Source organism: Equus quagga, chromosome 9 (genome assembly GCF_021613505.1).
Source record: "Equus quagga isolate Etosha38 chromosome 9, UCLA_HA_Equagga_1.0, whole genome shotgun sequence".
Lineage (NCBI taxonomy): Eukaryota > Metazoa > Chordata > Mammalia > Perissodactyla > Equidae > Equus > Equus quagga.
In genome coordinates, this window is record NC_060275.1 from 86,493,498 (window position 1) to 86,512,083 (window position 18,586).

Genomic DNA, 18,586 nt, shown 5'->3' on the forward strand with positions numbered 1-18,586 from the left:
ATAACAACAACGTTATTACCCTTTCAAGGAGAACAACGACCAGCATATTTCAACTGGGTGGTCCAATTATTACAAATGAATATTTGTTTTTTATTTGTTTGTTGGTAATGTGACTTAATCCAGAAAGGATTTAAAGCAGCTTCAAAAGAAACTTATAATACAGCAAGATAAAATAACTTTAAAACACATACAGAAAAAAAATCAAAGAAAATCTAAGGGGACGGAAAATGAGAGGGAGAAAGGAATTCAGTAAATAAAATTTATGTTGTGTCCTTTGTCTTGCTAAAAGTATGTCACAGATTATTGCTATTATTAATCATTAATTAACTATAAATTAGTAAGTCCACAAAAGCACTGCTTGTAGGACGAGGACATAGGATTGAAGAGCTCTGAAACTTGTTCTTGAAATAAAGATTATAGAATTCTGTGTGGGACAGCCACCCGTGTCAATAAAAGACTGACTTATTTTACATTGGAGGCAAACGTGTATGCTGTCACTGAGATGCTCTGTAGCAGTGTTGTCCCCAAGTTCCTAAATATTAAAGCTGATCTGAAAGAATAACTTTCTTATGAGTTTACATTTATCTGCTAGGGACTATGACGTGAAAATTTCCCACACATGGAAGTATTCGTGATTTGCAACATAAAGCTGATATCCTAGTATTTCATGACAATGACAGATGAGCAGTGGCACCATCAAATAAGGCTTATAATCTGGACCCAGCTCTCTGGCTTTTGACTGGAGAGCAGTGTCTTGCACACCTATGACAGAAAATTCACCACTGGATTAAGCAATGTGGGAAAATTACTTCCTTTCCCAAAAGAGCACTCAATACTCCCCCTTGGTTTTTGATGTTTATTACCTCGAACTATCAAGTTGGCACCTAGGAAACAGACTCACTCTTCACAGCAGTATTTTATTCAAGAATCTTGTGCATGACGTGTTCTGACATAGAGTAATTTTTTAAAAATTACTAATGACTGTCTTTCACTTTTCTCCCAAGTGGCAAAGAGTTGAGAATTGCACTGGCTCCTCCTCCATTACTCCTTTCTCTATTGCCAAACTGGGTATGTACAAAACTGGACATAAAGAGAAGTGCAACTGATTTAAAATGCCTCTTGAGGTCTTTTATGCTACTCTATCCTTCAATGACATCATAGACCTTTGTATACTGGCCAAAATACTGGCAACATTTTAGGCTAATGTTAAAATTTTCACGTTAAGGCGTGAGTGGCTTGTATTGGCCTTTTTCTCGGCACCAATGTGGTAAGATGTGGTCATGCTCCACTGAACATCAACATGCTGAATAGTGTCCTTGGAAACATAATGCTTCATTTCAAGGTGTAGAATTGAGATTTCCAAAACTTCTTCAAGATTGGTTCCAGGCCAAAGTTAGACTATGTCACAGAAGATGCCCAAATTCTCTTCGCTATGAATGAAATACATTGGTTATTGGGATGTTAAGGAGTCTTGAAGCAAGCCTCTGTAGCCTCTCACTTTTATTTCCAGAGGGCTCTTTGGTGTATCAAGAACCAAAATAACATCCTACCTGTGTGCTCTTTCATCCTTATCCAGATTCACTCATCTATCCCTTGTATCCATGGAAGTAGAAATAACCTACATCATCCTAGCCAAAGCTAATCAAAACACCAACAACATTAGTAGCAGTTCCTATTTACAAAAGGCTTTCTTATGTGCCTGGAACCATACTAGATATTTCATTATGTTATTTCATTTGGTCCCCACAATAGGCTTATGAAATTGATTTTATTACCCTCATTTTACAGAGGAGGAAACCAAAAGTAAGAGAAATGGAGTAATTTGTCCAAGATCACCCAACTAGCAAGTGCTTAGTTTTAAAAAGTGCGAGGCTATTGAAAATTTCTTTCAACTCCTTGGAGAAATACACTATATAAATTATAAATTATTTGAAACTTCTGAAAAATTCTTCCCACACTGTTGACAGACCAGCCACAAAATTATTAGGGAATATAACCAATGAAATATAGAAGACCACATGGAACAGCACAAGATCTCCCTCCAGTCCAGACAAGCTCAATATCCTGGTGCTGTGTTCGTGAGTTTGTTGCAAGTTGGTATTTGTTAGCCTACACAAATTAAATAATGGCCAAGAAAGTGTCAGTAAGCTTCAGGTCTTCCCAGGAACGTGGGGCCCATGGGGCATAGTCCATTGTCATTTTTTCACTTGTAATTCACCCAAATATTCCAACTAGCTCAGGCTCCCTGAAAGCACCTTATTTGTTTCAAGGAATCCAGCAAAACTCTGTCCAACTGAGGGCTTAGCAAAATGCCTACAACTAATCCACGGCCTGTGGGTTCATTGGGAGCCAGTTTGGAAAGTCAAAGCTTACACATAAGGAAAAACAAAACATGTGCAAATGTGGCTGAATCTTTCCTCCCAAAACAGTGCTGGAAAACTCATGTAAATATACGAATACACTGAGCTGTATTGTGAAAGGAGCCATTTGTTTTACTAAAACAAGTTGGTATGGTGCAAGATTTTTCTTGGCAAGTAAACAGAACACAATGGAAAAACTTGTAAACAATGGGGTTTTCTGGCAATTTTTAAAAAACTGAATGAATAGCCTTTCCAAAAGGTAAAAAAAAAAATCTGCCTTTTCCTCAATTCCCCATGAGATACTACTCACATATAATTGCTTTAAAAGTCAAAGCAGATGAAGAAATATAGCTCAATGATCAGCAGAGCTTGTTATAAGGACCATTTGGTCACTAGTAAGCTAACCTGCCAAATGTTCAACTTGAGGAACTATGTAGGCCAAGCCATATTAGCCAGAATGAGAAGGCTCTCGATGATGCTCACATACTAGAGTTCAGTGGGTGAAGAAACCACTCCTCTTCCCAGAATTCCTCTGAAGTCTAGCCTTCGTCACAGTGACGAAGGTTCAAACTCAGGAATTACTTTGATTACCAAATGTTACTATAGAGACCAAATGTTCTTGTTAAACACAGGTTTCATTGGAAAAGTGTCAGCAGAAGGTCAAAAATATACAGAAGAAAAGTTCCCCAAAGACAAAGTGCATGATGTTGGCTTAAGAAATCTCAACCTAATATGGTCATACCTCTCTCCTGAGCAGATCCCAGACCAAGAGGATGAAGTCCGTCTTTAGCAAACTGTACCTCTTTTTTCCACTTGGTCATTCAAAATCGTTGAATACACACACACCATTTTGGAGTCATTGCCTGACTCATTTCATTCTTTAACATGCTCAGAAGTACCTTTACATCGTGCATGTGTTAAAGATGCAAAGGATTTTTTATTACACCTTTCTTAGATCAATATATGTCCAAAACATTTTTTTAAGTAATAACTTTATATGCGTGACCATACATAGTTGTATAAAACTACACATAAAAGATATACATTGCGTTTTGCTATCCTCCAACTCCTCCTCCCTAAGAAACTGAATAACAACCTTTCAGTACTGTGGCTAAGGGACTAACTCTGGTACGATTCTCAATGCACGTCTCCGTATCCCACACTAGGCTTATTCCACCTGGTTTGTACTGGACTGTATCCTTACTTCAGGGTTTCTGCTATCAAAGTCCACAGATGCCACTTAAGAACTTAAAGTCTATCTGCTCTCAATGAAGTAACTGATGTTAATAATCTGTTAACAACCTGTGTGTACGTTTTTGTACTCTTCTCCATGTTTATATATTCATATAATTACATATATATATGTATATACATAATTTGATATACTTGCTAATATAAATGTTGGGAATTTTCTTTGATTTTCAAGAAAGAGGCTACATATATACAAATATTTTTTTCTCACTTAAGGGTCTATCAAGGAAATCCCTCCAAGTATTAATTTAGCTCATTCCTCTTAATAGTTGCTTAATAGTTCATAGCAAGTATTTGCCAGAATTTAGTCAACCACTTTTCTGCTGATGGGGATTCATTTCATTTCCTGTCTTTTCCCACTTAAAACAGTAATATCCCATTAGAAGTCAAGCACAATGGAGATCTATGTAAAAGCTGAATCTGTGTAGCTAAAGGTGCACAAGGCCTACTCCAAACAGAACACCGAAGAGGGATCATACATAATACATACACACTTTCAATTCCTTTGTCCCTCCCCTGATCCCCAATCACCACACAAACTGTGCAGTAAGCCCCACCTGGTCTCTCTGCTTCCATTTTTGCCTTTCTACATTCTGTTCTTCACATAGCAGCCAATGGATTGTGAAAATAATAAATCATCTTATTTGATTCCCTTGCTCAGAAGCTTCCAACAGCTTCCATTCACACTAAGAATAAAGTCCACAACCAAGTCCTATGTGATCTGGTCCTTTGCCACCTCTCCTGCCTCATCGCCAGACACTCTCCCCACAATCACCCCACTAACCAAATTCCCTTTCTCGTTTTTCCTCAACTGCATGAAGAACCCTCCAACTTCCAACCTTTGCACCTGGTATTCTTTCTGCCTGAACCCTCTTCCAGGCAAGTCCTTGGCTCCCCCCTTCACTTTATTCAAGCCTCTGCTTAAATGTTCTCTCCTCAGAGAAACCTTCGCTAATTATCATATTTAAAATAGCCACTTACCTTCCAATATTTGTTTTTGAATCCCTTATCACTACCTGACGTTATATGACATAATTATATAGTTATATCTTTTCCTCCATTAGAATGTAAGCTCCATGCCTTGTTCACCACAGTATCTCCAGCCCCTAGAACAGTGCATAGAATGCAGTATGTGCTAAATAAATATTTGTTGAATAAATTAATGGACAAAGGAATGAATGAAAAGGATTAAAAAGGGAATGGTACAAGATAGATACAATACATGTAGACTTTGAGTCTTTTAGGAGAGTTATAGTTGGAGACATTTTGCCTGGTCTAACTCCAGCACGCATTTCATCTTATACAAGTACTTCGTGTTACTAAATCTTCTCCACAAGCATAGACAGTTAAAATTTTCTATGAAAGCAGACAGTTGTGTAATGGCTCTAAAGATTCATCATAACATTTGTACTAACGCATACAGTTACCTGAGTTTCCATTTAATTTCACTTTTTGTGGTCTCCCCGAGCATGAACTACAGAGTTATTAGTGGAGACCAACAACAACACTGGAGAGAAAAATATCCCTTCATGTGAAAGGAATAATGGAAAATGGATGCTGTGTTGTATTGTTTCTCATCTTCCTTTGAGTCCAATGTAATTCAAAAGATAGACACTCCTATTATCTCCTTTACAAATATTCATAGTTTGCATATAGATTTGAGCTTCAGTAAAAAGAACTAATTTTAAACTAGTATGGAACAAGCATTCTGTGAAGTGGGAAGTGGTTGAGGACTGCATTAAGCAGAATAGGAGTAGAAATGGTTAACTCATTTTTAATGGAACAGCCTATCTGCTGACTTGTTGTGATTTTACTGTTATTTCTGCTCCCAGGGCTTTCATTCAGAGGCAGCAAATTGAGCTAATTGCCTCCACTACAAGCTTTGTGTGATCCTGTTCCTTATAGTGAGAAGACAGAGAAATCTCCCAGTGGATGGAATGAGGTAGGTTTACCACATGGTGGAGAGACATGGGATTCATGTGAGAACAATCAGCCTGTGACCGCCTCCACCATTACTACAGCAAGTGCAGTGAAGAAGTGCCTTCCCAGCTTGGGCTTTCTCCTTTCATCCCTACCCCTACTTGAAGGCGTCTTTGATGTTGATTTTGACTTAACTTCATCTGAACCAAGATGCCGTCAAAGACAGCAAAGTGGAGCACATACTTTTTCTTTTTAATTTATCAGAGTTATATAGCTTATTAATTGTCAGACATTGCTCTAAGCATTTAAAATGTTTTCTCACTTAATCTTCATGTCAACTCTATTAGGTCAAAGCTATGATTAATTGGTTTATTGATTTTATAAGTCACATAGCCAGAGACCAGCAGCTCCGGAATTTGACCTTAGCAGCCTGACTCCAGGGTCCACACTTATAACCACATCTGTGCTGCCCTATATGCCACTTGCCTGTGACAGTGTGTGGAGAGCACAATCTTATTTACAAAGTTTTCTTTTTAATTAGGAAATCTACTTATAAAAATTGTCAATTAAAAAATGGAATAGCAACCAGAAGCGATCACTATTTTCTGTTTTAAAGCATATCTACCACTTTAGCAAAACCCAGCTTGAGGAGGAGACTTTGTATTTGAAGAAAAAAATGGGTAAAATATTAATGCTTGATGTCCCGGATTTAGGTTACACCACAACTATTTGCCAACAATAACTTCACTTGCATTGATAATTTAAAAACCTGTTCCAGAAAGTGGTTTTGTTTCACAGGAACATCCATTTATAAGCCTTATAATCTGTGGTTAATTCCTATAGGATTTCATTTACTCCAATTTGTACAAACAAAATTAGGCTAAGTTTGGTTGTATATACATTTGCCTGAATGCAATTAAGAATACATGAGCTCAGTTTTCCTGTTATTTCTAATATTATTTTATAGCAATTTTTCAGAATGTTCTGTACGGTGGGAAATTTGTTTCATGTAACATAATATGAAGCAGAAATTGAAAAAGAGATTACATGCTTTGAGAAAGGAAAATGTTAAGGAGAAACTGTTTATAAAATATATAAACTAACAATGTGAGTTGAAGAATATCATCCTACTAGCTTGCATTTTCCAGTTCCTCGCATCCCACAGTCTGAGCTCTCAAACAAGATCTGTTCTCTTTATTCCAAAAGGGAAAATTTGGTTGAGGATTTATTAGTGGATAGTCTAAGGTGTTGTGGCCAGTTTGCAATAAAGACTCAGATTTTCCGCTAATTTAAAAAATCAATAAGAAATATTTCCTGCCTTGTCAAAAGAGCAATAATTCAAAACGTATTTTTAAAGCAGGTTAGAAGAAATGTCCAAAATGTACATGAGAAAAATTATAAAATTCTCTGAAACTCACAAAAGTAGAACAAATGGAATTACATGCCATGTTCTTGAAGAGAACTCATCATATAGGTGTCATTTCTCCCTACATTTACTTATAAACTTAATGAAATCCAAATAAAAATTTTTCTCAGAATTTTTTTCAAAAACTAGACAAGTTGGTTTTAAAGTTTGGAAGAAGAGACAGGCAATGACAGCAAGCAAAAACCTTAAAACAAGAGCAATGAGGAGTGGTCTTACAGATATTAAGTATAATTTAAAGCCCCTATAATTAAAATTGTATGATATTGGCTCATGAATAAATAGACCAATGAAATGGAAAATCCAGAAATAGACCAAATACATACAGGAATTTAATGTATAATAAACACAGCACACAAATAATTTGGGGAAATGATTTCTTAATAAGTGGTTTGGAGACAACTAAAGAGTCATATGGGTGGAAAAAGTACATCCAGCTCTCATATCAAGTGAATTATGGATCTAAACATACACAACCATAAAAGTACTAGACAAAAGCATGATCGAACTTCTGAATAATCTGGGAGTAAGGAAAACTTTCCCAACCTTGACTCAAAACCCAGTAGCAATAAGGGGAAAGCTGACATATTTGACTACATTTTTTGCAAATTTAAAAATAATAATAATAATTTTCATAAGGCAAAAAAACCCGTAAGCAAAGTAAAAACACAAACAATAAACTGGGAAAATTATTTGAAAATTATATCACAGACAAGGGGCTAATACCCTTAATATAAATGGATGATAGCCATCAAAATAGGTTAGACTTTACTGTAGTAACAAACAAGTTGAAACATTTCAGTGGCATAAAACAACATTATTTCTCACTTATACTATATACCCATTATTGCTCATCAGGGAGCTCTATAATCGTATTGCCTCAAGGACCCAAACTGATGGAGGCTTCATCTCAATACATGCTTCCACAATGGCAGAGGCGGGGGAAAAAGGGCATGCCCAACTGTGGGCTGGTTCGTTAAGCACCTATGGAGAATGCACTTTCGTTCTTGTTTTATTGGCCAAAGCAAGTCTCATGGAGACACTGAGTTCTATAGGTGGGAGGATCCATCTTTGTGAGCAGTGATAACAAACCCTACAAAGAGTTTCTAACAATGTAGAAAAAATAAAAAATAAAACTCTATATGAGAAATGACCAATAGATATGTTTACAGTAGGGTTTTTCACCCTTGGCACTATTGACATGTGCAGCCAGATAATGCTCTGCTGTGAGAGTGCTGCCTCATAAATTAAAGGATGTTCCGCAGCATCTCTGGCATCTATCCAGGAGAAGACAGTAGCACTACTCTTCAGTTGTGACAACCAAAAATGTGTCCAGATATCACCAAATGTCCCCTGGAGGAGAAGTCACCTGCAGTTGAGAACCAATGGTTTATAGATAATGAAATGCAAATAACCCTTAAACCTATGGATATATGCTCAATCTCACCCATAATAAGAGAAATGTAAATCAAAACTACAACATACCATTTACCACTCATAAGACTGGATAAAATCTAAAAGTTGTTCAACAGAATCTCTTTGCAAGGCTATAAGGAAACTCCAAAATAGATTAAATGGGAAAAGGAAGGTATAGAAAAGTGTTTAGAATATGCTACCTTTTATCCAGAAAAGGAGGGACTACAAATTACATTTTTATTTATTTATGTTTTGGAAAACAATGAAAGAACAAACTAAAAGCTAAAAAAAAATACTTACCTACAGGTGGGGGAAGGAAAAGGGGGAAGGGTGAGGGACAGAAGCCAGGTGGGCCTGAATGCACCTTGATTTAAGGTTTTGGTTTTGGACATGTAAAAGTTTCACATAATCAAGAAACAAATTTTTTTTTAAAAGAAAAAGCAATCCTCCAAATTTAAAAATAAATAAGTGTAACCAAATATTTTTTATAAATATATATATATTTTTTATAAAGTTGATGGCAAAACAACATAGAGAAGAATTATTTCAAATATTTTAAAATGTAGTGTTTGTATTATATACATCAATAGTGGAAGATATCCTAAGGACACAAAGAACCACAAAAACACCTTAAACTACATTTAAATGTCTTATTTTTAGTAGTAGTGACAATATTATTTTGAAACCATTATATGTAACTCCAATATTATATATATTACATATAACTCCAATATTACATATAATGGTAAATAAATAATATATTAATGTCATTAGGAATCAAGATTCAGTATAAAAGAGGTGTTCCTGTAAAATCACAGTGACTAAATAAAAACTCTGTAATCTTACATTTGACTATGAAACATCACAATGAATTTGTGATTTACTTTTCTCTTTCTAAAAGACAAATATTTATTAAGTAGCTCTGACGACTGGAAGGGCCTGGGAACAATGACAACTTGTAGTAATGAGCACGCATAACACCCACATCTCTAAACTCCACTTTCTAGTTGGGCAAGTAACATACAAGATGAGCCTGGGAACTTATGCCAGAAACCAAGAAAGCTGTCAGAGACCATAGGATCATGCCATAAGGACATAGAAACTAACTCGAATGAGCCCACAGGCTGAAGAGGGCTCTCACAGAGCAAAGAAATGTTTAGCATCAAAAAAAACCCAACACATCAAATATATTAAAATCCATGAGTTTATCAATACTGGGGAAAAAAAACTACAGCAATCACCCCTTGGTTACCACTGAACTTCAAGGAAACCAACTCATTATTCTGACATAATAAACTGATAATAAAGGGAAATAACTGTTTATCCTGTCTATTCTGCACAAACTCATTGAGGGCAAACAAAATCATTGATGAGGGAAAGAATTCCAACTCTAACGCAAAAGGAGTAATAGAACTATGCAATCATCATTAATGGCTGCTTAAATCATTGGGTAAAAGTTGTTGGGAACTTTTAAAATAGGGGCCAGGCTGAAAACACCTGAACCCACTGATCACATCATTAAGAGTGAGACAACTTGACGTCACATGTTCCCTGATATGATGCAGTAAGAAGTACACAGCACCTCCTATGAAGTAATCTCAAAAAATTTTAACAGGGGCTGACCCCCAGGCCGAGTGGTTGGGTTTGCGTGCTCCACTTGGGCGACCTAGGGTTTCACCAGTTCAGATCCTGGCCGAAGATATGGCACCGCTCGTCAAGCCATGCTGTGGCAGCATCCCATATAGCACAACCAGAAGGACCTACGAATAGAATATACAACTATGTACTGGGGGACTTTGGGGAGAAGAAGAAGAAGAAGGTAAAAAAAAGAAGATTGGCAACAGATGTTAGCTCAGGTGCCAATCTGAAAAAAAAAATTTAACAAATATAATTACGTCTCAGAATTTAAAAACCAAGTTACAGGAAGTATGTGAGATAAAGAAACAAACTAAATGATACCATGAAGATGCAATCAGCCAAATCCAGAATGAGGGGCATTCGATAGCAGCAAAGACTTGGTTTCTTCAACAAATTAATGGCATTAAGGAAAAAAAGAGATGCAGAGGAAGAGAACCTGTTATATATTGAGGAAAACTTGAGACCTATCAACTAAATATAAATATAGGCCTTATTTAAATCTTGCTTCTAATCAACCAACCAGAAAAGACATTTTTAAGAAACTTGGGAAATGTTTTAATGGCCTTAGATTTTAGATTACGTTAAGGAGTCGGTGCTGTTTTTGTTAAATATAGCAACGGTCTTGTGATTATATTTTTAAGCCCTTAACTGTTAGTGATACCTACTGAAGTATTTATAGATAAAATGATATAAAGTCTGAGGTTTGCTCCCAGTTATTGGGGACAAAGGGGAGCAAGTCAAGGGATGGGGGCAGAGATAAAATAAAACTGGCAAATTGCTGACAATTGTTGAAGCTGAGTGATGGATATATAGCAATTCAGTATACTAATTATCTCTACATATATGAATGTTTGAAATGTTCTATAATAAAAGAATTTTTAACACTCTTGGTTGAGTTCAGGTGTGACATCATCAATTATCAACAGCTCTACCAAGAACCTGTCTAAATGATCTTGCCTGATATGTCTAAGAAGCATATATCTCATATACTTGACACACTCACATGATGCTCTGTTCATCTGCCATCCTCCTTACTCACTGAGTATCCCAGTTCTACATTGCTCCCAGGCCAAGGAAATAAAGGATTGAATACAGCCCTAAAAAATAGCAGACAACGTGTGCCAGCTGGTTCCACAAGCTAGTGACGTCATAAAAGCATTTGATTGAGGGCCAGCCTATTTAAGGTAATACTGGGTTTGTTTATGTCGTGTGAGAAGTGTGTCTGTGAAGACCCTTAATGCAGATGTTCCAGGACAATGACAATATTTAGATATCAAAGCTGAATGAAAAATGAGACATTCCCAAGATTTATAAACTGGTTTACAACTCCTTTCTGGCACCACTGCTTTCTCTGTGGACCACATCACAGAAGGATCTCATTAGAAATACAATACACAGACAGGATATGTGATGACTTTGCAGTCCTCTGTTGCTTCAGGGCTAGTGGGCTAGATGTGCAAACAATACTATCAAATGATCCCCAGACAAAATCTTAAATCCCTTTATAAAATATTTGGTGTTATTGAAAAAAGAAAATTGCAACACAAAGATCAGCTGTAAGAACACTGTTATGCCATTTTAAATGATAAAAATTAAACCTCTGAAAAAATACTCCTGAGTCATAGAAAGCACACAGATTTTGGAGTCAAGCAAACCTGTGTTCAAATCCTTCTTCCATCACTTTCCCAGGTGTGTATCCCACAGGCAGGCTGTTTAATTTACCTAAGCCTTACTTTCTTCATTTGTCAAGTAGATATGAAAATGCCTATTTAACAAGGATGTTGTAAGGATTAAAGAAAATTTAACACACACACACATACACAAGTGCACAAGTGCTTAGTAAAACACACACTAAGGACTAAATAAACAGTAGCTATTATAGTTGCATGAGTTGGATTGACAAAATGTTCTAGTCATTCAAGATGGAAGGCTCTAAAACTACCTTGTTACAAAACAAGAAAAAAAAGGAATTCAACAAACTGTTTTAAAGAACTTTTCAGATGCATAACAAAACATGCACTTTATGGATCATTTATCAATGCTGAATACATGCCTTCTCTGATGTGGTGGGAACAGATATCTAACTCTTCAAACAAAAGTCAAAATTACATTACTGAAAATGCTATGGTGAAGAGAACAGTGGTCATTGGAAATTTCAGTTCTCTATTTCCTACTACCACTCATGAAATTTCCATCAGTCCATGTGCCACATCACTTTGATTGCTTCTTACTGCTTCCTGCCCAGCCCAGTGAGCAATTCCCATGGCTATGCCCCCCTTCGGTGCTCATTCATTAACTCATCCCTAAAATGCAGTTACCTTTTTCTTTGCGTCATAAAAATGCTTGATTGTCCATTTTTATAGTATAACAGCATATATTTATGAATATGGTCATTTCTAACATGTGATAATTTGGGTTGGCTAACTTTTACCTATTGCCTTGTAAGCTGACCGTTTATAGAACAAACTGATAGTATAAACATGCCTTCAGTTAGTCGTTCCTTCTTTGGCATTTGCAAAATACTTTGTATAAGTTTGTACTAATGATAACAATAATAGCTAATTACTGAGCATTCATCATGTGCTAACAACTCTACTAAGAGTCTAGAATGCATTAAATAGCATACTCTTAATAGTAATTCTGTAAAGAAGATACTGCTATTGTCTCTGTTGTACAGCATGGCAACTGAGGCTTACAAAAAGTTCAATTACTTTCTGGAGCTCACACAGCTAGTACGTGGGGGAATTGGAACGAGAGCTCAGTCAATCAGGTTCCAGAACCCTTCCTCTTAACCGTTATTCTTATCATCTATTAGTATTTATGATTCAGTCTTGTAATTACTGCATAAGCTCTGAATATTACTTTTTAAATAATAAAAATATAAGCTGCAAGCCAGGAAAGATCCTGTCTCATTCATCTATGTATCTCTAGTGTTTTAACGTAGATCATGGTACATATATAGACAATCATTCTTTCAGGAATAGATAAATCAAATGATATCACCCCAAAATGTAAAATCTTCAGTAAAGTTGTTAGATTTTGCTTTGTTTTGTTTTTTAACCAAATCTGAAGAATTTAGTATTACCCATTTACCAACAGACTAACATATTTGTTTAAAAAACATTCTGATCTACTAATTAAATGCAAAACCCTGAGAAATTTTCATGGGCAATATTTTAGTAGCCTATTTTGGAAGCCTAGTATTTTTTAGGTACTCCAAAGTCATGAAATGAAGATTTTATTTTTTCCAAAATATTCTTGGTATGTTTTTTATTAATCCATACAGAACTTCTCACTTTACTTTGATCAAATTAGTGAGTTTTATTGTGTTGGCTTTACATTTTTATTCTACCGTTTACAGTATATTTAGGCCTTATATTTGTACATCTAGTACACCTAGACATATATTAAAATATATGTGAATATCTATACATTCTCTGTGTTTCAATTCAATAAAATTTATTTTGTCAAGAATGTGGAAAGAACTTCTGTATTTAGGCAACTAGTAAATTATTTTTTCATGATAAATATAATCACAGCCACAGAAGTCATTGGAAAAATAACCACCAAATAACTCAGAACTAAAAATCATTTTATTTGGTTTCTCATCATTATCAAATATCGTCATCAAAAAATATATTTATTCAGCGTCTTCTATGTGTTAGACTCAGTACTAGCAGCCAAAAATGAGCAAAGTCGTCACAACAGAATGTGAACCCTTGTTGTGTGTCCTTGAGTTACTAGCTCAACTGTTTGGTGCACTTGTCTTTTCATCTATAGGATAGGATGTTCATTTCTGTCTCTTCATACTTCACAGACAAGTAAGATCTAATAAAAAATGACAAGTTTGTTAAAAGGCTCTGCATAAGTTCAAGGTTTCTTTACCTCTAGACATCATATTAAACTCACATGAAGCAAGCAAGACTAAACAACACAATGAGAGAGGCATAAGACTCAAAATCAAGAAACCAGGTGCTTGAAGTGCTCTGGTGTCTTGCTTGGCTCCTTCCTTGAGGGTCACGTGGTTGAGAAATAGGCTGGATTATGAAAGTCTCGGGGTCAAGGCAAAGGCAAGTCCTGAACACAAGAGAAAAAGTAAGTCTTGATTATTCTAGGGACAGGTACCCAAGAATATGAGTTTCAAATATGTCTGAACTGAGAAGATTCACATGGAGGAAGGATAAACAGGATATGTCTCCTAGTCTACAGTTCTCAACTCCCCAGAGTAGGTTGTTATCAATTCATTTTTTCACCAAAAAGTTATTAAGCACCTAATATGTGTCAGGCACTATGGTAATCATTGGAAATCTACAAGTGAATTAGACATAATCCTGTCTCTCAAAAACAAAACAAAAAAATCGTAAGATAGGAAAACAAATAGGTATACTAAAATTTAAAATAAAATGTAAAAATTGCTATGATAAAGGTACACACCAGGAATAACAGGAGGCTATAGTAAACCAAATTAGGAGAGGGCAGGGAAAGCTAAATCTAAAAGGACAAGTAGGAGTTTTCTAGATGAAAGATGATGAGAAAGCTTTCCAAGCAAGAGGAATAGGTGTTACCAATCATTGCACCACCTCCAACATCTTAATTTCCCAGCATCCCCTTCTCCAACCAGCATCTCATATGATTTTAATTCACCCCATTCAATACGTTACCAACAATGTTTTTACCAATATAAGTCCTCTCCAATCGATTGACTTTTCCACTTTTACAGTTTTTCTCACTCTCCTCCTGTTCTCCTTTCCCTCATTATCCAACTTCAATTCCATGCCCCATCATTAAATTCACTCTTTGCATACACTCTGAAGTACCTTGCCCCTCTCATAGATTCCTAATTCCACTAAAATCCAAGTTGCTGCCTACTCTGTGGGTAACCTGAGAAACTCAGTGTAGCTAGAGAAAAGCAAACCACCATTCAGTGGATCTCACTTTACACTTACTTCTAGTTACCTAACAAGGGCTCTTGATACTGCCCTGCAATTCTCATTTCCCTAGTCCATTCACTATCCTACTCTTCTAGAAATCTATTTCATACTTGCTTGTTCGAACCACAAATACCTCCTCTGCCTCCTCCCCCTCAGCTCCCGACCTTAGTTCCAATTTCACTGAGAAAATAGAAGCCATCAGAAGCATAACTTCCACATGTTCCCCTACCACATCTATTACTCCATGTACCTTGCCTTTCTGGCTGTTAGAAATGGTGAACTGCCCATGTCCCTATGGAGGGCCAGCTCCTCCACTTGTACATGACTCCCATCTGCTCTCACTTAATCAAGGTCATGGCTTCCGCAGTTGCTCCTCATCTTTTCTGTGTCACCAATTTTCCCCTCTACTGGATCAGCAGCATTATTTTCTTCTTTAAACACTTCTTTCTCTTGACTTACAAGACATCACTCTCTCTTGGTTCTTTATCTACTTGAGGGGCTGCTCATATTCAGTCTTTTTTGCTAGTTTTTCCTTATATCCCAAAACTGTAAATATTGGAGTACTAAGCCTTCTGTTCTCTAGCTCTGCTCACTCCTATGTGAGCTGAAGTCTGCAAATTCCATCTATACCTTGTGATCCCCAATCCCAATTTCTCCCCTGAACTCGTGTCTCTTATATGCAACATTGCTACTTGGATGATTAAAGGAACCTCAAATTTGATATGTCCAAAACTGAACTCTTGATTTTCAACCCCAAAATCTACTTCTCTCCAAGTTGTCCCCATTCCAATAAATGGCAACTTAATCATTCTTCTTGTTCAGGCCAAAAATCTTGGAATGATCCTTAACTCTTCTCATCCTGCATCCACTCTATCAGCAAATCCTGTTGGATAATCTTCTTTTTCTTTTTGTTTTTGTGAGGAAGATTGGCCCTGAACTAACATCTGTTGTCAATCTTTCTTTGTTTCTTTTTTTCTCTCTCCAAAGTCCCAGTACATAGTTGTATATCCTGGTTTCAGGTCATTCCAGTTCCTCTATGTGGGATGCTGCCACAGTATGGCCTGATGGGCGGTGCATATGCTCACACCCAGGATCCGAACCTGCAAACCCTGGGCAGCCTCTGTAGAGCACGCAAACTTAACCGCTGGGCCACAGGCCAGCCCCTGTTGGCACAATCTTAACAGTAAGTGTAGAATATGACCACTGCTCTTCTCCATTGCTAACATACTAAATTCAATCACCAATGTTTTACCCAGAGACTATTAGCCTCCCAACTGGTATCTCTGCTTCTGCCCTTGCTCATCTTCAGTCTGTTCTCAACAGAGAACGGCAGAGTGATCTTTTAAAAATATGTCAGCTCTTCCTCTTTCCTTTCTTTTTCTTTTCCTTCCTTACCTCCCTTTCCCTGAAAATTAGACCCTAAAGTCATTAGGAGAAGCAGAGGAAGGTATGCGTCACCCTGGTTGGGGGAGTGGCGTTGGCCCAGAGTGGAGTATCATAGCCCTGAGTGGAGTAAGTAGAGTGTCCATGTAGGAGGGCTTCCTGTAGTAGGGAGTCAGAGCCTTATTGAGGGGAGAAGGAAGAGGGTGAGAAGGGCTTCCCTAGAGAGGAGTGGCCCTGGATAGGGAATGACAACCCAAGCAGAGTAAAAAGAGGATCAACTTGGAAGAGCAGTACAGTATGGGATGTCAGAGCCCAAACAGGGTGAAGAGGACATCTGTGCAATAGGGTGGTCTGATGTTGTGTGTCCAACAGGGGGGTGTCCTGTGCAAGATGAGGAAGGAGTTCACATAGGTGTGGGGGATGACCAGGCATGAGGCATTAGGCTTTCAAACCCAACCAGGGAGAGGAGGACCTTCACAAGGGAGTGTGGCCAGGCAGTATCAGAGCCCAAGTGAGGTAAGGAGGGTTTCAACACTACCACTACTGTCTGGACACTACAGTATGTCCATACAGGTGAGCCACCAGGTGCAGAGGTCAAGACCCAAGCAGGATGAAGAGGAAGTCTACGCATGGGGGCAGCCTAGCATGGAGAAATAAGAATCTGAACAGAAGAGGGTTCCATGCAGGCAGGCAGCTAGATGTGGGTGTCAAAGCCTAAGCAGGGTGAGGAGAGTGTTCACACAAGAGGGGCAGATGACATATTGGGGCTCCAGTGTGGTAACAAGAGCATCTGCCCGGGAGGGTTACAAAAGCAGCATTAGGAATCTGGATACCAACAGGGGGATTGGTCAAATAAGTAAATATATTTAGGGTGATAGGAGCAAGTTTTCTCACTCTCAAGTTACAAATATGGAAGGAGAGAAAAATAGAATCCCACTAGAATGAGAATGGAATATTGGTGTGAACTTATGGTTTTCAACATATTTAGATAGAGAAATAAATATAATTATAAATAGGTATATTTATGGGTGTGTGTGTGGTTGTGTGTATATATATATACATGTGTGTATGTGGCTGGAGTTGTAAAAATTAAAAGATGAAACAATAAGCTGTTTACAAGGACCATATCAAAAACACAAGGGCATAGAAAAGTTGAAAGTAAAATTATCAAAAAAGTTATACCATGCAAAAAGCTAGACTAAAGAAGAAATCAACAGCCAAATTTTGAAGAACTTTATCTGACACATTAAGGACTCTGGATTTAACCACCATGATGAGTTGGGTGGTACGAGGTGCAATCTAGTTCACGAGCAAAATAGGTTCATGGGTGAGAAATTCAGTCACTGTGCTGACCAGGTAACGTAAAGAGTGCTAACATTGAGGTAATAACTGTAAAACTAATAAAAGGAGTACAACTCTTTCAACCCTAAGATTGGAGTATTTTTTTTGTCTGAAGGAGGCCAGTTGACTGCTCATGCAATCTAGTTCAAGGTGGCATTTGCTTGGTAAATTCACCAAATCCAGAATCTTTTTGTTTCTCAGAAACACTATCCCAACAGTATCCCAGAGTTTATCAGACTTAGGGAAAATTACTCTGACAAAACTCACAAATGCCTGGTTTATAAAACCAACATGCTAATTCATTAATATTTAATGAGAAGAAAGACACTTATGGGTCAGGCTGACCAGCCTACTCTCTCCCTGTACCTATATTAGAAGCCGTACCAGAAGATGATCTAATGAACTGGGAATTTATGTGGCTTTTCTCTGCTCCCTTCTCTCACCCCAGATCCATTTTCTGCCCTCCTTTGCCTTGCACTATGTCCAGAGAGGCTGGCCTCAATGGACTATGTACACCCCCTTATCCTCCTTGCCAGAGGCTTCTGTTTGAGTTCCACCATTGAGAGGCACCAGCAGGAAATTAGAGGGTGGGAAAAGACAAAAGCTGGGATGTTTCTTCCTTGCTCCCTCCTTGCTTGGTTCCACTTCTCTGGCAGAAACCTCATCTCTCAAGACCACGACTGCCACTGATAATCTCATCATTCGTGCTCCAGCTCCACTCTCACTGGACTCTGGGCCCAGAAACACCATTCCTCCTCCTTGCCCCTTCAATCTGCAGATAAGTAGTAGTTTCTCGTTGTTGCTGGTCTCTGTGGAACACCTCAGGATCCATTGTTAATTCCCTCAACCTGGCCACACTTCTGTAGTTCTCGTCATTGGAATTATCTGGGCTGAATTGTGTTTCCTACAATTTGAATGGGTAT